The 22,096-nt window shown below is 36.7% G+C and overlaps 1 protein-coding gene across 7 annotated transcripts in view; it reads right to left on the bottom strand.

Moving 5' to 3' along the window:
* Arhgap32 (Rho GTPase activating protein 32) overlaps positions 1–22,096 on the bottom strand; it is a 301,921-nt gene that overhangs the window by 230,935 nt on the left and 48,890 nt on the right. The window lies entirely within an intron of this gene.

Raw genomic sequence — 22,096 nt, 5'->3', positions numbered from 1 at the left:
AAAAAATGCTCACCATCTCTAGCAATAAAGGAAATGCAAATTAAAACCACGCTAAGATTCCACCTCACCCCTGTTAAAATAGCCATCACTAGCAACACCACTAATAACACGTGTTGGTGAGGATGCGGGGGAAAAAGGAACCCTCTTACACTGTTGGTGGGAATGTAAACTAGTACAACCACTCTGGAAAAAAGTTTGGAGGCTACTTAAAAACCTAAACATTGATCTACCATTTGATCCAGCAATATTGCTCTTGGGGATATACCCAAAAGACTGTGACACAGGTTACTCCAGAGGCACCTGCACACCCATGTTTATTGCAGCACTATTCACAATAGCCAAGTTATGGAAACAGCCAAGATGCCCCACTACTGACGAATGGATTAAGAAAATGTGGTATTTATACACAATGGAATTTTATGCAGCCATGAAGAACGAAATGTTATCATTCGCTGGTAAATGGATGAAATTGGAGAACATCATTCTGAGTGAGGTTAGCCTGGCCCAAAAGACCAAAAATCGTATGTTCTCCCTCATATGCGGACATTAGATCAAGGGCAAACACAACAAGGGGACTGAACTTTGATCACATGATAAAGCGAGAGCACACAAGGAAGGGGTGAGGATAGGTAAAACACCTAAAAAATTAGCTAGCATTTGTTGCCCTCAATGCAGAGAAACTAAAGCAGATACTTTAAAGCAACTGAGGCCAATAGGAGGAGGGGACCAGGAACTAGAGAAAAGGTTATATCAAGAGAATTAACCTAGAAGGTAACACACATGCACAGGAAATCAATGCGAGTCAACTCCCTGTATAGCTATCCTTATCTCAACTAGCAAAAACCCTTGTTCCTTCCTATTATTGCTTATACTCTCTCTACAACAAAATTAGAGATAAGGGCAAAATAGTTTCTTCCGGGTAGCAAGGGGGTTGGGGGGAGACGGAGGGGGTGGGGGGGAGGGTATAGGAGGGGGTGGGGGTAGGGGGGAGAAATGACCCAAACATTGTATGCACGTATGAATAAAAAAAAAAAGTGCTTGATGCTAACCTCAATAAATAAATAAATAAATAAATAAATGGTGCTAGGAAAATTGAGTTTCCAAGTGCAGAAAAGTGAAATTAGACCTCTACCTGTCACCAGATAAAACAATGAACTCAAAATGGATTAAAGGACTTAAATGTAACACCCAAAGCTATGAACCTACTAAAAGAAAACACAGGGGAACTGCTTCAGAACATTGGAACAAGCAAGGATCTCTTGGAGGAGACCACAAAAGCAGCACAATGAAATGAAAACAAACACAGACAAATGAGATTACATCAAATTAAAAAACTTTTGCAGAGAAAATGAAACACTCAACAAAGTGCAGAGACAACCTACAGAATTTGAGAAAATATTTGCAAAGTATATATTTGACAAGGGATTAATATACAGAATAGATAAGGAACTCAAAAATTTCTACAGCATATGCCTATAAATTCAACATATTCCCAGCTCTTTCCTGTAGTAGCTTCAAATTTCAGGTCTGATATTATTGGATATGGGTCACATACTAAGGGGAGAATGTGCAGGGGAGCAATAGGGAACGGGAAGGAAACCTAAAACTTGAATGTGGTTGATGTGCTCACTTTATAGGAACAAATATAGTAATCTTAAACCGGCAGAGGCCACTATGGGAAGGAGACTAGGAAGTAGTGAAGAGGTCTGGTAGAAATGAACCAATGTGGGTTACAATGTACATGTGCATAAAAGCAACACTAGGAATCTCTCTATATAGCTATCTTTATCTCAAACTAGCAAAAACATTTTCTTATTACCTCTTAAACAAAATCGGAGAACAAGAGTGTGGAACAGGTTCTGCCTGGAAGCAGAGTAGGGTGGGGGAGTGGCAAAAAAAATACATACACATATGAGTAAATGTAAAAACGACAAAAAAAAAAAAGTTTCAGGTCTTATATTAAGGTCCTTAATCTACTTGGAGTTTATAGTTTATACTTGTACAGGGTGAAAAAACATGCATCTAGTTTCAGTTTTCTGCTTGCAGACATCCAGTTTTCCCAGCAACACTTATTGAAGAGGCTGTCTTTTCTCCATCATATGTTTATAAGCACCCTTGTCAAAAATCAGGCATGGATTCTTATCTGAGTTTTCTATTCTGTTCCATCAGTCTCCATGCCTGTTTTTCTGTCAGCACCATGCTGGTTTTATTCCTATGGCTATAGTACAGTATAGTATAGTATACTTCCTTCCTCTCTCTCTCTCCCTCTCCATCCTAACCACCTTGAGATACAGCCAGGCACTGGTAGCTCATGTCTGTAATCCTAGCAATTTAGGAAGCTGAGATCGGAAGGATCATGTTTCGATGCAGCACAGACAAATAGTTCAGGAGACCCCATTTTCAAAGTAACCAAAACAAAATGGACTGGAAGTTCTACTCAAGCAGTAGAGCACCTGTTTTGCAAGCACGAAGTTCCAAGTACAAACCCCAGTCTCATGCATACAAAAAAAAAATTAAAGCAAAACAACTAGCATGTGGGTCCAGCAATCCCACAATGGATATATATTCAAAGGAAATAAAATAAAATCAGCATGTCAAAAAGACACTTGCACTCCCATGCTTATTGCAGCACTATTCACAACAGTCAAGAAATGGAAACAATCTAATTGTCCATCAACTGATGAATGCATAAAGAAAATGTAGTATATAAGCAAAGAATACTACTCCACCATTTAAAAAAAGAAAAAGAATGAAGGCTTGTCAATTACATCAAACGTGAGTGGTAATGGAGAGCATTATGTTAAGTGAAGTTAGCCAGGCACAGAAAGATAAGTACTACTTATCTCATTCACTTGTGGAATATTAAAAAAAAGTGATCTGATAGAAGTTGATAAGATAATGAGGTGACCAGAGACTGGAGCGAGTAAGGGGAGGCGGGGGATAAAAGCTGATCGGTGGCTATTAAACTACAGTTGGGAATAGGAAGTTCTGGTGTGCACTGTAGAATGACTACAGGTAACAGTGAACTGTGTGTTTTTAAAAAGTGTGTTGGGGTATGGCTCAGTGGTAAAGTACTTGTTTAGCATGCTCATGTCCCTGGGTTCAACTCCCAACACCTCCCTCCCCCAAAAAAAGAAAAGCTAAGAAAAACAATGTCAGGGCAGACAGACATGTTTAATCTGATTTAAACATTACATAAAGTATACTTGTATCAAAAATAACACATAGTAACCCATAAATACTTATTTTTATGCTTCTATGTATCCTTTAAAAATATACTTAATAAAAATATATATATTTAAATTTTTTGCTTTTTTTTTTCCAGTGTGCTGGGAACCAAACTTAGGGTCTTGCACTTGGTTAGGCAAGCCCTCTTGCACTGAACTAAATCCCCAACCCCATAAGTTTAAAATTTGAAAAATAATGAGAAAGGACTACAGAGTGATAAAGTAGAAGTCTTATAAAGTTCTAACATTTACTATACAATATACAGTTTTAGTACCATACAAAAATGTAGAGGGGTTGAAAGTGTCACTTAGTGGTGAAGCACATGCTTAGCATGCACGAGCCCCTGGAGTTCAATCTCCAGTACCAAAAATAGATTAATAAATAAATATATATATAATGTAATAAATTGTAATCTATGCATATGATATATATGTTAATGATCACATGTGTTATATTATGCAATACATATTACATAGTCTAACACTTAGACAATCACAGTTTAATATATGCCATACACTGCTATAGTTTATATATTTTTTTATGGAGAAACCTATGAACTTAATGGGGAGGATATCAAAATATGATAATATACAAATTCAGAATAATGGTTACTTCTAGGTAACCATTAAAGGAAAATAATAGCAGGGGTTCAACTGTATATGTAATGTTTGATCTTTTTAATCTGAAGCAAGATTGCAAAATATAAAGAATTAACAGAGCTAGTATGTTCCTATCTATACTTTTCTGTTTGTAAGATTTCAAATATTTAAAAACAAACACAAGAAAAGTAAGCCCACTACAATAGTTCATGAGAGAGATTACTTACAAATTACCTAATATTAAAGTATTTAAAGACATTTTCTTTTTAAAAGCTAATTTCAAATGTTACCTTGTTGATCATGTTATTTCAGAACTATAAACTATGCCACTTCACAATACCCAATTAAATACTAATTTGAAAGTCCTGTTGACAGCACCAATATATAATATTCAAGTATGAATAACTAAACCCAAAAATGTATGAGCACTGTGCCAAATGACTATAAAAACACACATAAAATAGTCTAATATATCTCTATTATTTTTCTTGCAGATACATATCCTAAGTAAATATGGCAGAATGTAAAATACTAAGTTTATGTGATGAGCACTTTAGCGTTGATCCTATTCTCTGTACTTTTCTGTGTATTTTGAAACATTCTACAAAAAAATAAAAATTGAAATGTCTTCAAAACGAACAGCAAAAACAAAAGTAATACAGTTTTCTAGCAAATTATTCCTAACAAAAAGTGTTGGGCAGAAGGATATGGTAGCACAAACCAGTCATCATAGCTCTTCAGCAGGTAGAGATCAGGAGGATCATGGTTCAATGCCAGCATAGGAAAAATGTTATTGAGACCCCCCATCTCAACAAACAAGCCCCGCATAGTGGTGGACACATATATTCTCAACTATGGAAGAGAAGTAGGTTGGAAGATTGTGGTCTGAATCAGCCCAGGCAAAAAGACAAAAAGAGGGAGACCATATCTAAAAAATAACCAAATCAAAAAGAGCTGAAGGCATAGCTGTGAATTCAAACTCTAGTACTGTCCAAAAGAAGTTTACTTATTTTTAATCTGCTATCAGATCTGGCAACTTTTATTTGAAGAAAACCATGCCTCTAGGGCGGGGTAGGGAGAACAGGAGCTAGTTATTGAAAGGAGAGTCCCTGTCAGGATAACTGGGTTCTAGTTATCCAATCTAGATAAAGTTATCTAGTTACATACAGAGAAACCACACACACACACACACACACACACACACACACACACACAGGTTACTGTTGCGATCTCTGAATTCCCACTCCACTATTCCCTTAGCTTTCCAGGTTTTTAAGTAGGACTCTACAGATTCTGATCACTGCAGCAAACGGAGTGGCAGTCCCTCAAACTTATGTCCATGTCCGGATGTCCAAGTCCTGGTGAACGTTACAGTATTTGGAAAAGGACTTTTGCATATGTAAGTTAAGGACCTTGAGATGAAATCAGATGAACTTCTGGTAGACTCTAAATCCAAAGACACAAGAGAGAAGAGCATGTGAAGATAAAGGCAGAGACCACCTGTGGCCACCAAAACTGAAGAGACAAAAAACTCTCTCGGCTTTGCATCGGTGTGGCCCTGCTGACATCTTCACTTTAGGCTTCTGTCCTCCACAACTGTAAGAATAAACTCTGTGGCTATAAGCCACCAAGCTCATGGCAGTTTGTCACCTCAACTTCCCAACATTCCCCTGCCAATTCTATTAGTTACCTAACATGGCACCTACCAAGGAAGGCTTCACCTGCTCTAGAATTTCCTCCTACACTGCCTGAGCCCTACTCTTAGATGCTATGTGTGCAAATATGTATAATCTGTGCTGAAACTTCAATCTTCTGCACCCAGTGAGTTTGCACCTTTTCTGCTGGAATTCAACATTGCACATGATCATAGCATATAAGTAAGACAACCACAACATTGTTGCGCTTGCTCTTCCAGTTAAGAGAAAAATGATTCTGTCCCAGGGCAGAGATAATGTAACAAAGTAATCCAGGAACAGATAGTGTAACTGGAGTACAGTCTGGTCAAGACAAATTACAGACTTTTGGCATGATGTGATTTACAAAAAATCAATCTCTTTAAAATGCAGTGGTTGACTCTTGCGGATATACCCAAAAGACTGTGACACAGGTTACTCCAGAGGCACCTGCACACCCATGTTTACTGCGGCACTATTCACAATAGCCAAGTTATGGAAACAGCCAAGATGCCCCACCACTGACAAATGGATTAAGAAAATGTGGAATCTATACACAATGGAATTCTATGCAGCCATGAAGAAGAACGAAATGTTATCATTCGCTGGTAAATGGATGGAATTGGAGAACATCATTCTGAGTGAGGTTAGCCTGGCCCAAAAGACCAAAAATCCTATGTTCTCCCTCATATGTGGACATTAGATCAAGGGCAAACACAACAAGGGGATTGGACTATGAGCACATGATAAAAGCGAGAGCACACAAGGAAGGGGTGAAGATAGGTAAGACACCTAAAAAACTAGCTAGCATTTGTTGCCCTTAACTCAGAGAAACTAAAGCAGATACCTTAAAGCAACTGAGGCCAATAGGAAAAGGGGAACAGGTACTAGAGAAAAGGTTAGATCAAAAAGAATTAACCTAGAAGGTAACACCCATGCACAGGAAATCAATGTGAGTCAATGCCCTGTATAGCTATCCTTATCTCAACCAGCAAAAACCCTTGTTCCTTCCTATTATTGCTTATACTCTCTCTACAACAAAATTAGAAATAAGGGCAAAATAGTTTCTGCTGGGTATTGAGTGGGGGGGAGAGGGAGGGGGCGGAGTGGGTGGTAAGGGAGGGGGTGGGGGCAGGGGGGAGAAATGAACCAAGCCTTGTATGCACATATGAATAATAAAAGAAAAATGAAAAAAAAATGCAGTGGTTGTATCAAAAGATGTTTTAAACCTAAGATCAATTCACAAACAGGTTGTCTATCTCTCCTATTTTAATTGCAAAGAAACCGCAGTGATTGGCGTATGCTGACATTCTGATAGGAAAACTCAACTGCTTTCCTCAACCTGTATCTCTAAGGCCTCAGGTAGTTCTCACCAGACCTGCATTACAATTTCAGGGCCTAGTCCTACTAATGCAGAAGTATCTGCACCCCCTGCAAGGGCAGCACAACAGAAAGAATACAGAGCAAAGGACAAGCAATGGCTGGTGGAATAAGGGCACATATTCCCAGCTGGAGGCTAGGAAAGGGCCTACAAGAAGACAGACAGTGGGAGAACCAAAGTTTCTAGCTGCAGACTAAGAAGAAGGGATAGAAAGTATAAAGGAAAGGACTGGAGACTGAAAGCCAGCACCCACATCTGCTACAGTATTCTAGAAAACTGACTCAAGCAGACAAGTGATTTGTCAGTCAACACTTCTAAAATCACTGAGCAAATTTGTCCTAAATTAACAGCATTCTGCCTTTCACCATTACAGACTATGTTTTAAAAATTAAAAGCCAGGCACCGGTAGCTATGTGGGAGGCTGAGATGGGAGGATTGCGGTCCCACACCACCCAGAACAAAAAACAAGACCCCATCTCAAAAATATCCAGAACAAAAAAGGCTGGAGGCATAGCTCAAGCAGAAGAGCACCTGCCTATCAAGCACAAGGACCTGAGTTCAAACCCCAGTAGTGCCAAAAGAAAAAAAATAAAAACCTCATCTCTCCCTCAAAATCTAAAACTAATTTATCAGCAAATCCTGCTGCTCTACCTACAAAACATCCTACAGTTCTCTCTACTGCCACCCCTGAAGCCCAAGTCGTCATCACTGTTCACCTAGACTAACAACAGCTTCTACCTGAGCTCCCATTTCCATTCCCTGGCAGTGACAGGGATATTTCTCCAAACTGAGTGAGATCCTATCACTCACTTACATTTAAATTACTGCCAGGCACTGGGGGTGCACTGGCACTTTGTGCCTCTCTCACTTTACTCCTGAGCCACAAGGCTCTCTAGTTCCTGCTGCAGACCCTGCTCACTCCTACTCCAGAGCCTCTGCACTCATTGTTCCTTCCACCTAGAATCCCTGCGGTCTTTTCACCTAGGTCAGGTCAGCCTCTCACTAGGAAAACATCCCTTCCCAGCCACCTGTCATCACTCCTTACTTCTAAGAGTTAGAAACTCTCAAGTCTACCCTCCTTCAATCAGCTCCCAACACTCTGCTTCATGCTTTTCAGAACTCTATTTAACACTGTGGCTGAAAGAAACAAATGATTTTCAGCACAAATGTTTTATAGAGTTAAGACTATAGAAGTCTCATAGAAGAAGAAGTCTAACAAGTCTAACAACCTAGAAGTCTAACAACAACCACTGCTTTAAAAAAAAAAAAAATCTAGGACATCTCCATCAGATAGTCCTAAAAAAAAAAAAAATAGAAAGATGAAGGAGAAACTTTACATGCTGATGCAAAATTTATGCATCATATTTTGAAAAAAAAATTTTTTTCAAGGTAAAGAACAAAAAAATTTTAAATGAAAGCTCATCTCCTTCTCAAGATCTATAAACACTATCATTTCTATTTAAAAGGAGAGAAAGGAAAATACATACATAATTATAGACATATACTGCAAGCACTTAAAATATCTCTAGGTCACACAGGATGAATATTCCAAACACTTCGGTTTCTACTGAATTCTAAACCATCTGAATATTTTAACTATTCAAAAATAATTTTAAAATAATAAAAGATTATCATAAAAAGCATGCATTCTGAAGAGCACTGATTCTTAATGTGGTACTTTTCCAAAGAGAAACTAAAAGATAGCTATTCTTATCATCTTAATTCTGTATACTCAAAATCTGGATGACAAAAATACTGTCAGCAGAGATGGAATGCATTGTTCAGTGATTCTGACAAATGTTATTTTAAGCCTTTTAAGAACTGTAAAGTAGGCTTCATCAGGAGAACTAACTACTCTATTCACACTTCGGATGCTGTATTTCTTACCTATATATAAGTTTATTTCATCATGAAAAAATTTATTCCTATCATTACCAAAATCATACAGCCAATCTGGTAGCATTCCATATCCATCTTCTGAGTCACTATAGAGATAATAATTTTAACTGTAAAAAATGGCCTTATTTTTTTTATAAGGAACTGGGAAGAGGGAAAGGCCCCCTTTATATCAGATAACCAAATATTTACCTCAAAATCAACTGTAATTTCCTTTGTATATCCAACCAACTACTAAAAAATATGTTTAAAAATGAAATGGTGCCTGTGGTTCCAAGTGTAGGCACTTCAAAGCATTAAATTCTAAGGATAATTATATAAAAAACTGACCCACCTTCACACTGCTTCTCAAAATGGAGGTTCTTGGCAAGTGTGCCAAAGAACACAAAAAGCTAAAGTGGTACATCTTTCTACAAGATCAATTTTAAACATCATTACATTAACGTAAAATTGAAGATATTATATATCTTAAAATATATTAGTACATAATATGTATATTAATATATATATATACATTGTAGAAGTTACCGGGATTTTCAAGATAAATACGAAATTTCAAAGAAATTTAGAGTCACTTAACTCACTTCTGACATTAGGTGTACCTCAGTGGAAAGTTTATAACTTGCCAAGCCATTATCAGCTGGATTTTTTCAACTTTAGCAAAAAATATATGGTAATGAGAAAATAATATTCTACTTAATTGTATATATTCTTTTTTTTTCTTGGTGGGACTGGGGTTTGAACTCAGGGCTTCATGCTTATAAAGCCAGAGCTCTATTGCTTGAGTCACACCTCCAGTCCATTTTGGCCTGCTTATTTGGGAGATAGGGTCTTTTGAAATCTTTGCCCTGACCATCCTCAAACTGTGGTCCTCTGGATCTCAGCCTCCCAAGCAGCCAGGATTACAGGTGCCTGGCATGAATATATATATTCTTTTTTTCTTTTATTCATATGTGCATACAATGTTTGGGTCACTTCTCCCCCCTTCCCCCACCCTCTATCTCCGCCCCCCTGCCCCTCCACCCCCACTATCCCCTTGCTACCAGGCAGAAACTATTTTGCCTTTATCTCTGTATATATATTCTTAATGCCTTTAAAACCAACACTGATGACCAACCACTTTTATACTTGTATCTGTAAACACTGAGAATGGTAAATCGTTTTCACACAGATAAAGCACACATTCTACAAAAGATTAGCAATGCCAATCTTTCTTTCTTTCTTTATAAAGAAATAAAGGTTATTTTTTAATTTTTATTTGTGTGTGTGTGTGTGCTAGGGATGGAACAGAGAGCCTTATGCATGCTACCACTGCTACTCCCCAGTCCTCTCATCATCAGCTTTTATCAAATGTTTTCCCCTAAACAATCACCGGTTGCTAAGCACTACACTGCTTTCCCTGCTATTATTTTCTGGTACTTTTTTACTATAATACTAGTCCCAAATGGTACTATGTTGCAGCAGCCTTCAATATACTTCTGCAAACAGTAATAGAAAAGTAAACCACAGGAAGGATCCAGTATTTGCATTTAAGTTTGCACAAACTTTAGTAACAATTTGCAAAATTCCTGCACAGGATATTTTGGTTTATTCTAAGGCAAAGGTTCAGGTTAGCTGCCTCATTAGTTATCTGCTGAATGTCTATCCTATTTTCTCACCCACTGACTTCTCTTAGCCAAATTTTTTTATTTATTTCTTATCAAAGCTAGGAGAGGGTATAGGATATTAAGTCAAAGGAAGTTTCCCAAGAGAGCATTTTCTATTCATAATAACCTCTATTGCCATTAAGTGCTGTATCAAATAAGTTGTAAACAGCTGTATTTTTTTCAATCTGTCACTATTGCATCATTATGTTTATAAGGTCACTAACTACATTTTATTGCTTCTTAATTCAGATTCAGAGGACACAGAAGAAAACAATTGTTTTCTTATTGTTGCCTCTTGGTTATTAAAATCTATATCTTAGAGAATGAAGCTAGTTATCTCACCTGAGAGACACAAAACTATAAAAGCATATGAGAAGGACAACTATATCATAAAACATTAACAACAAACAGCTTATATAAACAAAAAAAGATTCTCTAATAAAATTACATCTGCAACTCAAAAACTGTAAAATAAAAGTGATTTTACTAAACCACATTGTGTGTTTGGCTCACACATCAATGAAATAAGCAAATGCATTCATAATATAGTCTTAAAATGCAGTTACAGAACTTCACAAATACGCAACTTCAAAAATTTTTAATCTTTAAAAGCAAAAGCAAAAATGTCATTCCCTCATATTGATAAGTTCTAAATTTTGTTCTGTTTTGTTTTTTGGGGTTTTTTTTGCCAGTACTGGGTCTTAAACTCAGGGCCTCACATTTATGCCAGGCCTTTTTTTGTGCTGGGTAGTTTAAAGATACGGTCTCTCCAACTATTTACGTAGGCTGGCTTCAAACCATGATCCTCCTGATCTCTCCATCCCAAATAGCTAAGATTACTGGCATGAGCCACCAGCAGCCAGCTAGTTCCAGTACTTTTAAATAACTCATTAATTCAAAGTATCTCTGCATTCAAACATCACAAAAAGAACAAAATGACCTTTATAATAATGCTGAACATAAATGATCTCAATTCTCCAATTAAAAGATACAGACTGATGGACTAAATTAAAAATCAAGACCCAAATATTCGTTGTCCCCAAGAAATGCACCTCACTGCCGAAGACAAACATAGGTTTAAGAGCAAAAGGATGGAGGAAGATTTTCCAAGCATATGCAGCATAAAAGCAAGCAGGAGTAGCTACACTTGTATCTGACAAAGTAGACTTCAAACCAAAATTAGAAGAAAGAAAGTGACAAAGAAAGTCACTTTGTATTGATAAAGGGAACAATCCATCAATAGGAAATAACAATTTTAAACATATACACACTGAATGTCAGCACACCAAATTTCCTAAAACAAACAAAAACAAAAGCACATACAGAGGCTGGTAGAGTGGCTCAAATGGTAGAACACCTGCATAGCAGGCATGAAGCCCTGAGTTCAAACCCCAGTACCATCAAAAAACACTAAAATAAAATTAAAAAAAAAAAAACCCACATATAGAGGCCAACACAATAATAATGAAAGACATCAATATTCTACCCTACTCTCAACCAACACATCCAGACAAAAAAATTAACAAAGAAACTTTAGAATTAAACACTATAGAGCAAATGGACTTAACACAGATCTACAGAATACCTCATCCAACTCCCACACAATACATTCTTCTCAGTAACCCATGGAATGTTCGCCACAATAGACTGTATTTTAGGACAAAAAAGCAAATCTTCACAAATACAAGAAAATTGAAATAATTTTCTATATTTTATCAGACCACAACAGAATATCAACAGTGAAAGAAACAAGAGAAACTTTTCAAACACATGAAGACTGAAAAATATACTGCCGAATGAGCACTGGGCTGTTGAAGAAATAAAGAGGAAATCAAAAAATTCCTAGAATCAAATAAAAACAAATACACAACTTACCAGAACCTAGGGATTCAGCAAAGGCTGTGCTAAGAGGAATATTCATAGCTATGAGCACCTACATTTAAAAATAAGAAAGAACTCAAATTACTAATGATGTACCTCAAGCTCTGAGAAAAACAAGAACAAATTGAAACCAAAATTATTAAGCAGAAAACAATAGTAAAGATTATGGCAGAAATAAATAAAATGGTGACTTAATATACAAAGACTCAATGAAACAAAAAATGGTTCTTTGAAAAGATAACAAGATTGTTAAACCCTTAGCCAAACTAGGGAAGCTGTAATTCTAGCTACTCAGGAGGATCACAGTTCAAAGCCAGCCAGGGCAAATAGTCTGTAAGACTTTATCTTGAAAAAACCCATCACAAAAAAGGGTTGGTTGAGTGGCTCAAGGTGTAGGCCGAGTTCAAACCCCAGTACCAAACAAAAGAGGGAAGGACCAAAATCAATAAAATTTGAGGTGAAAAGGAGGTATCACAACAATACAAATGAAATTCAGAGGATCATTAGGGAATACTTAAAAATATATGTTCTAATTAAATGGAAAAATCTAGAAAAAAACTTTTAGCTGCATATGACCCACCAAAATTGAACCAAAAAGATATAAACCACTTAAACAGATCTATAATAAAGAGTGAGACTGAATCACCCAACAAAGAAAGAAAAGCCCAAGACCACATGGATTCACTACTGAATTCTACCAGACCATTAAAGAAAACCAAAGTTCCTCAAACTATTCCATAAAAAAGAAAGGGAAGGAACACTACCAAATTCATTCTATGAAGCCAGTATTACCCTGATACCAAAACCAGATAAGGACACAGCAAATAAAAAAGAAAATTATGCTCCAATTTCCCTCATGAACATACATGTGAAAATTCCCAGTAAAATAATTGCAAACCAAATTCAACAACACATTAAAAAATATCAAAACACCATGATCAAGTTGGTTTCACTCCAGGAATGGAAGGATGGTTCAACATATGTGAATCATAAATGTGATATAGAACAAAGCAGAATCAAAGACAAAAAACACATGATTATCTCAAAAGATGAAGAGGCCTTTGGCAAAATTCAACATCCTTTCATAATAAAAGGTCTGAAGAAACTGGGAATCCAAGGAATATACCTCAACATCATAAAGGCTATATATGACAAACCTACAGCCAACATCATACTAAATGAGGGAAACTGAAATAATTTCTTCTAAAGACAAGAATAAGATAAGGGTATACATTCTCTTCACTCTTATTCAATATAGTGCTTTAATTCCTATCCAGAGCATAAAGGCAAGACAAAGAAATTAAAAGGATATAAGTAAGAAAGAAAGATGTTAAAATTATCCCTTTTAGCAGATGACAGGATCCTACACTTAAACAACCTTAAAGATTCCAGAAAAAGAAAAAACTGATTTAAAAAAAAAAATCAGGACACAAAAATCAGTAGCTTTTCTATATATTAATAATGTGTACCATCCTCCTGTCTTCCATAAATTCCCAGAGTACCTCATTTATCCTTCTCACAGGACATGTACACTGCTTTATAGCAGACATGCTTTTAATTAAATCATTGTTGAGGGCCAAGGTTACCCTATTTATCTTTAAATTCCTTGAGGCTTACAATACAGGCCCTTAAACAGTACTAAATATCTGTGAACCAAGGAAGATGTAAATAACTTGATGATAACACATTAGCCCTCTTCCTTCTCACAAATTCCAAATGCTTGAGTATAAAATTTATACTTCTTATTTTTCATCTTCATATCATAAGAAACCACTGCACAAATCTTTTCTATCTTTAATATGGATTGATTAAAAAGTTTGCACCAGATGGGGTGGCACACATCTATAATCCCAGTACTCGAGAAGCTGAGGCTGAGCTACATAGTGAGAACCTGTCTCAAAGAAACTTGGGACATACAAGTCTGCAAAAAACAATCTTGTTTAAGTTTTAAAGGCAACATTTCAGTAGAGGAAGTAGAAAGGAACAAGATTGATACTATAAAGTTGAACCAAATGATACTGTACTGAATTCAGTGAAAATAAAGTCTATGTAACAAATTCTTCTTATGTAGAAGCTTTTCTAAGTCACCAGTCATTTTGTCTAAATTACTCAACAATAAAATGCCCAGTAACAAAAAAGTAATATACTGCCTTTTTAGAAAAAGTATTCAATGATGCCTAAATGGATTTAAATAACGTCTATATACAATACATCAAGAACGACCAGTAAAAGCATAATATTTAGAAATGCAGTGGTAAAAGGGAGAAAAGCTAGATTACTGTAGAATGCTTACTCTATAGAGTAGAAATAGGAGGTATGACACAGTTAAGTAAGCAGAGATGGGTCAGAGCCAGAAGACTACTGTTTTTCTTTAAAAGTCTCAGAGTAGTGCTCTTTAAAATTATGTTCATGATTGACTTGATAAAAATACAAACTAATTTTAAAAGAATATCTACTGTTATATTTGTTTTACAGGCAGGGCCATGGTTGAGGTTAAGACATACTCCCCAGACTGAAAATGGTGCTGCCCCTCCCCCATTCCTGTTCATGGGCTAGTGTTTTAGGAATGCAACTCAAATGTCATAAATCCAAACAACTGAGGAACCTGAATTATCACAGTCAGTCATGTATTCAATACCTATTTCTAAATTAGTCCTATCAACAAATACATTTGGCAAGAAATCTACACTGATCATCCCGAATATTAATGATAGTTACTTCTGAATAGTCAAATTTGGATATACACTCTACATCACAAGACTTGTTTTTGCTAATGAGCATATACAATTTTATAAGAAGTTCTAAAGTGAGCCTTTAAAAATAAAATGTTCAGCTCCAGATTCACTGGCACTAACACCCCCATCCCCAACCCTGCATACGCTCCCAAAACAGTTTCACATACTTCAATGGCTCCGTTGAATGGCCTGTATGCATACAAGCTACAAATCTATACTCTCAACCTCTCTAGCCACCTACTTTCTTAAATTCCAATTCCATATTGTCAACAGTATCAAATGAATACTGTACTGGCAATTCAAAGTCAGTCAAATGCAAAGCAGTGTTTGTTCACACACCAGTTCATCCTCTTTATGGGGGGAGAGGGGGAGGAATCCTAGTGCCCAAGTCACTCTGGTTTAAAACACCAAACCTCTCTCTTACCCCATAAATAAAGTTAACAAGCCTGTCATCCCACCTCTGTAATAAACATCTCTTTAGTTTCAATCTTCATTATCTATATCCTGAAACACCACTAACAATCATAAATTAAATAAATATGATGCAGAACTATACTGAATGCAAAGCATAAAACACAACAAAGAATAGGTGAGCAACAGTTTTTAGTTTTTTGTTTACTTGTTGGTTGGTTTGTTTTTCAGTGCTGGGGATCAAACCCAGGGCCCTGAACATGTTAGGCAAATGCTCTACCACTGAACTACACCAGCCCAACATGTGTTTTGAGGAAAAAGCCTAGACTTCCCTCTTCCATCTCTGCTACCTTCACTAAAGTGGTTACTTTGCAGTTATTCAATCTTCCTAAAACTACTTACGGGTCACAACAGCCCTCACATGAATGAAGTAAAACTTCCTTAGGTTAGCATTCAAACCATTCCTACATCAAGTGTCCCTCTCCCTCCCTTCCCTCCCTGTCCCTCTGTGTGGGTGGTTCTTGATATTTATTTTTGTTTTCTAAAAGGATTAGCATTTTATAAAGCCACCACCAATGTACCATCAGTTTAATATAACATTATACTCGCCCTCTCTTAGTTCACTCAGGTGAACAATGATATGGATAATACTTGATCTTAAATAATAGTACTCTACTCACCAGGTTTATGACCAGTGTTTTGGTGGTCACTGCTACTGTCATAAACAATGTTTAAGAGATACTATGCCTAACTAATTTATTGGAAGTTATTTCACAGATAAAAAGAAAATCAAGCACTTAATCTACTCAGATAATTCATTAAACCTTTGTTACTATTACATTCATCCATTTAGTCAGCAAACTTTTATTTACAGCTCACCTGATCTATACTATACTAGACCTTGGGCGTAAATCGATAAAATACAACCCCTGCCTTTGAAAGGATCACAGTTTTTTAAACAGTATAGCAATATTGATTTTGGAAGAATTGGATCATGGATCAGAAACTCATTTAAAGATGGGTCACACCAACATCCCACTGAATAAATGAGCAAATGAACTGAACAAACAATTCTCAAAAGAAGAAATATAACTCCCAAGTCTCAGCATCAAAACAAAGAAGAAAAAATACAAATGGCCAAAAATTACATGAAGAAAAGCTCAACATCCTTGCCCATAAAGGAAATGCAAATCAAAACACCACTGAGATTTGACCTCACTCCAGTCAGAATGGCTATCATCAATAACACAAACAACAAATGCTGGTGAGAACAGGGATGTAGAGGAACACTTAATATACTATTGGTTGGTGGGAATGCAAGTTAGTGCAATCACTTTGGAAATTAGTATGGAGGTTCCTCAAAAAACTAAAAGTAGACCTACCATATGATACAGTGATACCATTCCTGGGCACATACCCAAAGGAATATAAACCAAGACACAAGACAGCCACTTGCACACCCATGTTTATTGCAGCACTATTCACAATAGCCAAGCCTTGGAAACAGCCCAGATGCCCTACAGCTGATGAATGGATTAAGAAAATGTGGTATATATACACTAGGGAGTATTATTTAGTCATAAAGAAGAATGAAATTATGTTGTTTGCAGGTAATGGACAGAACTAGAGAACATCATGTTAAGTGAAGCAAGAGGCTCAGAAGGACAAAGGTCACATGCTTTCCCTCATATATGGAAATGAGACCTGTAAGATAAATGTACACATAAATTCATACATATACATAAATACATATACATAAATGATCTTATATACATAAATACATAAGTGATCTTATCACACACACACACACACACACACACACACACAGAGAGAGAGACAGAGAAAACGTGGCTCTGTCTAAGGGGACTACAGAACAGCAGGAAAGGAAAAGAGAATGATAGAGAGTGACCAATGATAGCATGAGTGGTATAGACTTCAGGTTATCAAATCAGAAACCACTAAATAAATAGGACCTCCTGATGATATATAAGATAAATAGGAAAAAAGTAAGCTCTATTTCCCATAGCACAAAATAAAATTATTAAAACCAGTACCTCAAAGTGCAACAGACATATAAAGTGAACCCAAAAAGTTCTGTGGAATAAAAAAAAAAACAAAGACAAAGCTATAAACTACTGCTCAAAAGAAACAGGGCAATACTTAACCTTCAGGGAAGTAACAGAGACTATTTTTAACTACAATTCACCAATAACAACTGAAATTGAGATTAAACCTCTGTTCTGACCCATGTTAGCAATTTCTTTTCAATCCTCTAGCTCTGTAAGCATTCCAAACTAATTTTCAGGGAAAACAATCACAACACTGGGATGGGGCTTTAAAGGCATCTATCCTTCTTATTTGACTTCTCTCAAACTCCTCCTTACCATGAACAATCCTACTAAAATGGGTCTTTAAGAGAAGATGTATATGACAATATCCATGTTCAATGGTTGCAGACTTCATTTTCAGCTCAAAGGCAGTATCTCCCACCAGAAGCGCCCTCTTCTCACCCAGTAGAACCTCCTACATTGAAGCTAGGGCAGTTTTATTCATCTTTCCCCTACAGGACCAGCGGAGCTTTGCACCTAGCAAAATGTTAACTATGGACACTAAATGATTAAGAACAGCAATGAAATGTTTATCCACCAATTATCAGAATTGAGTAGAAAATTATTGTACTCCCATATAAATGAGCCTTGATTAAAAAGATAATAGATGTTTAAAAATGTAAATGTGAGCAGGGTGTAGTAGGACAGCCAGTTGAAGGCCAGCCTGAGCTATATGGCAAGTTCAAGGCCAATCTAGACTACATAGTGAGACCGTCTCAAGAAAAAGCCTGAAAAAAACATAAACAATGCGCAGATCCACTTCTATTCATCATTCAAGGCAATCTGCCAGCAATCATAAGATTTTTTTTTATTGTTTTATTATTGATATGTGCATACAAGGCTTGGGTCATTTCTCCCCCCTACCCCCACCCCCTCCGCCCCCTCCCTATCCCCCCACCCCCTCAATACCCGGCAGAAACTATTTTCTCCTTATCTCTAATTTTGTTGAAGAGAGAGTATAAGCAATAATAGGAAGGAACAAGTGCTTTTGCTGGTTGAGATAAGGATAGCTATACAGGGAGTTGACTCACATTAATTTCCTGTGCGTGGGTGTTACCTTCTAGGTTAATTCTTTTTGATCTAACCTTTTCTCTAGTACCTGTTCCCCTTTTCCTATTGGCCTCAGTTGCTTTTAAGGTATCTGCTTTAGTTTCTCTGCGGTAAGGGCAACAAATGTTAGCTAATTTTTTAGGTGTCTTACCTATCCTCACCCCTCCCTTGTGTGCTCTCGCTTTTATCATGTGCTCAAAGTCCAATCCCCGTGTTGTTTGCCCTTGACCTAATGTACACATATGAGGGAGAACATAGGATTTTTGGTCTTTTGGGCCAGGCTAGCCTCACTCGCAATGATGTTCTCGAATTCCATCCATTTACCAGTGAATGATAACATTTCGTTCTTCTTCATGGCTGCATAAAAGTCCATTGTGTATAGATAATCATAAGATTTTTAAACTGATGAAATTCATTCACAGGTTCATCTTCTCAGACATTCACACTTCCTGTTTCATGACTTTAAAGTAACCTATGAGAGTGTTTTTAAGGGATCTTAGAGACCTCACAAGCAGCATAAACACATCAAAGGAGGAGAAACATACAAATATTCTGAAAATACTTCCTCCAGAAATAAAATGTACCAAATTTTCTCATCTGCCTTCAAAGAAATTTATCTCTAAAAATAAGCTTGCTTATTTCACCTTCCAATTTTACATTAAAGGAAGAAAAAGACTTCTTTTATAAAATAACATGACACAAAAATTTTCCAGCCACAGAGGTGTAGCTCAAGCAGTACAGCACCTGCTTTACAAGTGTGAAACCGAGTTCAAACAAAAAACCACCAAAAAATATATATATATATAAAATTTTAATTAAAAAAAATTCCATTTCTCTTCTCAAGGTCATTTTTAATACAGTAAAGGACTGCAAAATTTATAAGCACAATCTTTGCATCCAAGTAAAAAGGCTTTCTGGAATACAAATACTCTTATAATGGCAAAACAGGAAAAACAGTACAAGTATAAACTACAACTAACTCTATAGGTCCAAAAATTAAACTGAGTCAATAGAAATTTTCCTTTTACTCATTCTATTTTCAATTTAAATGAACCTTAAATTTATTTAATAAAAAGCAAACTAAAAAACCAAACATCCTCCCCCTAAATTATTTACAACCAATCTGATCAAGTCACAGAATCCAATTAAAAGGAAAACCTGCAAGTTTATCTGGTCCATCCAATCTAACTACATTAGATCTGTTTTATTCCAGAGTCTGTGTAAACTTAGCATCTCATAAAATCCACCCCAGCATTTTACACTAAGAATGACTTCCTTGGGATAAAATCCAAAGAGTATTTTTTTTTTGCCTTGGCTCTCATTATTTTCATTATAGTTTCAATATTTTAAATTTGCTTCTAATAAAAATCCAAGTGGAAATCACTTCAGCATTTTCCACCAACATCTCAACTGTACAAAACACCATTAAGTAACTCTCTATACCTAAATCACCTCTAGCCCTCTCTTACCTAGGCTAATAAGAAACAACATTTTTCTGCCTTTGACTATTTCTTTTGTTGTGTTATTATTTACACTCTGTACAGATTAAATAAATACATGTAAAGCTCATGACACATGTCTGGAATAAACATTATTATTCATTTCTTACATACATTCAAAAATCTAGTTCAATCTTCTCTCTCCTTTTCTTGTACCCAACCCCTATCAATACTGTTAGTGACTAAGGCTGCAGTTACCAATGACCCCCAGGTTTTTCCTGCTATATCTGTGCTCAGCCATACCCTTGAGTGCTCAGCTTTACTGTATGCCTGGTGTATAGTAGATACTGTGTAAGACTCAGGGTACAGTAAATAACACAAACAAGACCTCTGCCCTCATGGAGCTTGGAACCCACTTCCTCTCTCTGATATAATCATTTAGCAAACCCAAAGGACAACACAATGCCATTCAAATGAGGTCTTATAATAAATGATAATAAAACACTGAATTAGCTGTGAAGGTTAATAGGCTTCCATAAGATATAAAAATACATTCAGAAGAGAACTATTCGAGAATTCCTCTAAAACAGCACAGAATTTCCTACATAAGCGATAAACGAAGTTGTAGACAAGCAAGTAGAAAAGAAGCTTGATTTACAACGTGGTTACATCCCGATAAACCCATCGTAAGGTGAAAATATCTTAAGTCAAAAATGCAAACAATACACCAAATATACTGGACATCACAGCTTAGCCTCATCTACCTTAAGAGGGCTCAGACATTACCTGACCCTACAGTTGGGCAAATTCTTGAAACACAAAGCCTGTTCTATACCAATGTGTTAAATTACTTCCCAATATATACAGATGGGCATTTTGTAGACATGATGGCGTGTGAAAACACAAAATACAATATCCAAAAAACACTGGCAACACAACACACTGTGCAGTCTTGGCTGTTTTGTTCCCCTCATGCACACATGGCTAACTGGGAGCTGCAGCTGGAGGTGGAGGCCCAGCATTATAAGAGGGTATCATACTGTACACTGCTAGCCCAGGAAGAGATCCAAATTCCAAGTATATTCTCTACAGAATGTGTGTAACTACGCACCACCCTAAAGTCAAACACATTCCAGAGCAGAAATGAACACAGGCAGCAAACAAGGGACTTTGCGCAGCTGTGAGCGGTGCTCCCCACTAGAGTTAAAACAAGATTTCCATGACCAGTGCATAATTATGAAGAGTCACGGTCACAACTGCAGACTGCAAGCTGAGACTCTGCTGCTGACTCATGGTCACACAGGAAAGTGGTTTCCCAAAGCAGACTCGTTCTCCACCACATGAAAATCTACCCCAAACCATTTCTCAATGTGTGCATTCTTGAGAGGCAACAATTCAAGAGAAAGACCAAGAGGACAGACAGCCTTAAACCATATCCAATTTGCTCATTCAAAAAATATGACTAAATAAGGAAATAAATGGAGTAACAGAAACATTTGATAACCACTAAACCACTTAGTCCCTTAAAAAAAAATGTTCCTTTTTATGAAAACACCTAGAAGCAGCAATGGCAGCACTCTAAAGTCCAAGACAGCCAGGACTAAATCCCTGCCTTGCCACTTAGGTGACTGACTGATAACAATTAATGTTCTTGGTTAAGCCTCTGATAGGTATTTCCTCTGCAAAACAGGGAAAAAGAAAATGTGTTTTCTCTTGCACTTCTACTAAACATATGTAAAGAGAATATTTATTAATTACTAGGACAATTTTATGTCGATGACTATTTTCTCTAATTATCTTATGCCACTGAAATACAACCATTGGCATCTCTGATTTTACATACTGAATAAATACTACCCGGAACCCCAAATACTTTAATTTCCTGGTACTAATAGGCATGATGTAAAGACAGTACTTTATCTGCAACACAGCTTCAGAAACTTAGACCCCATGAGGAACTTGTTATAGAAAACCATGTTTCTGAGGACTAACATCTGCTTCCTCAACAATGGTGGAGCCCCAATCCTGCCTCTTCCGATCACAGACCAT

Source organism: Castor canadensis, chromosome 2 (assembly GCF_047511655.1).
Source record: "Castor canadensis chromosome 2, mCasCan1.hap1v2, whole genome shotgun sequence".
Classification (NCBI taxonomy): Eukaryota; Metazoa; Chordata; class Mammalia; order Rodentia; family Castoridae; genus Castor; species Castor canadensis.
Note: the sequence above shows the minus strand (reverse complement) of the source record. Positions and strands in the feature narration are given on the sequence as shown.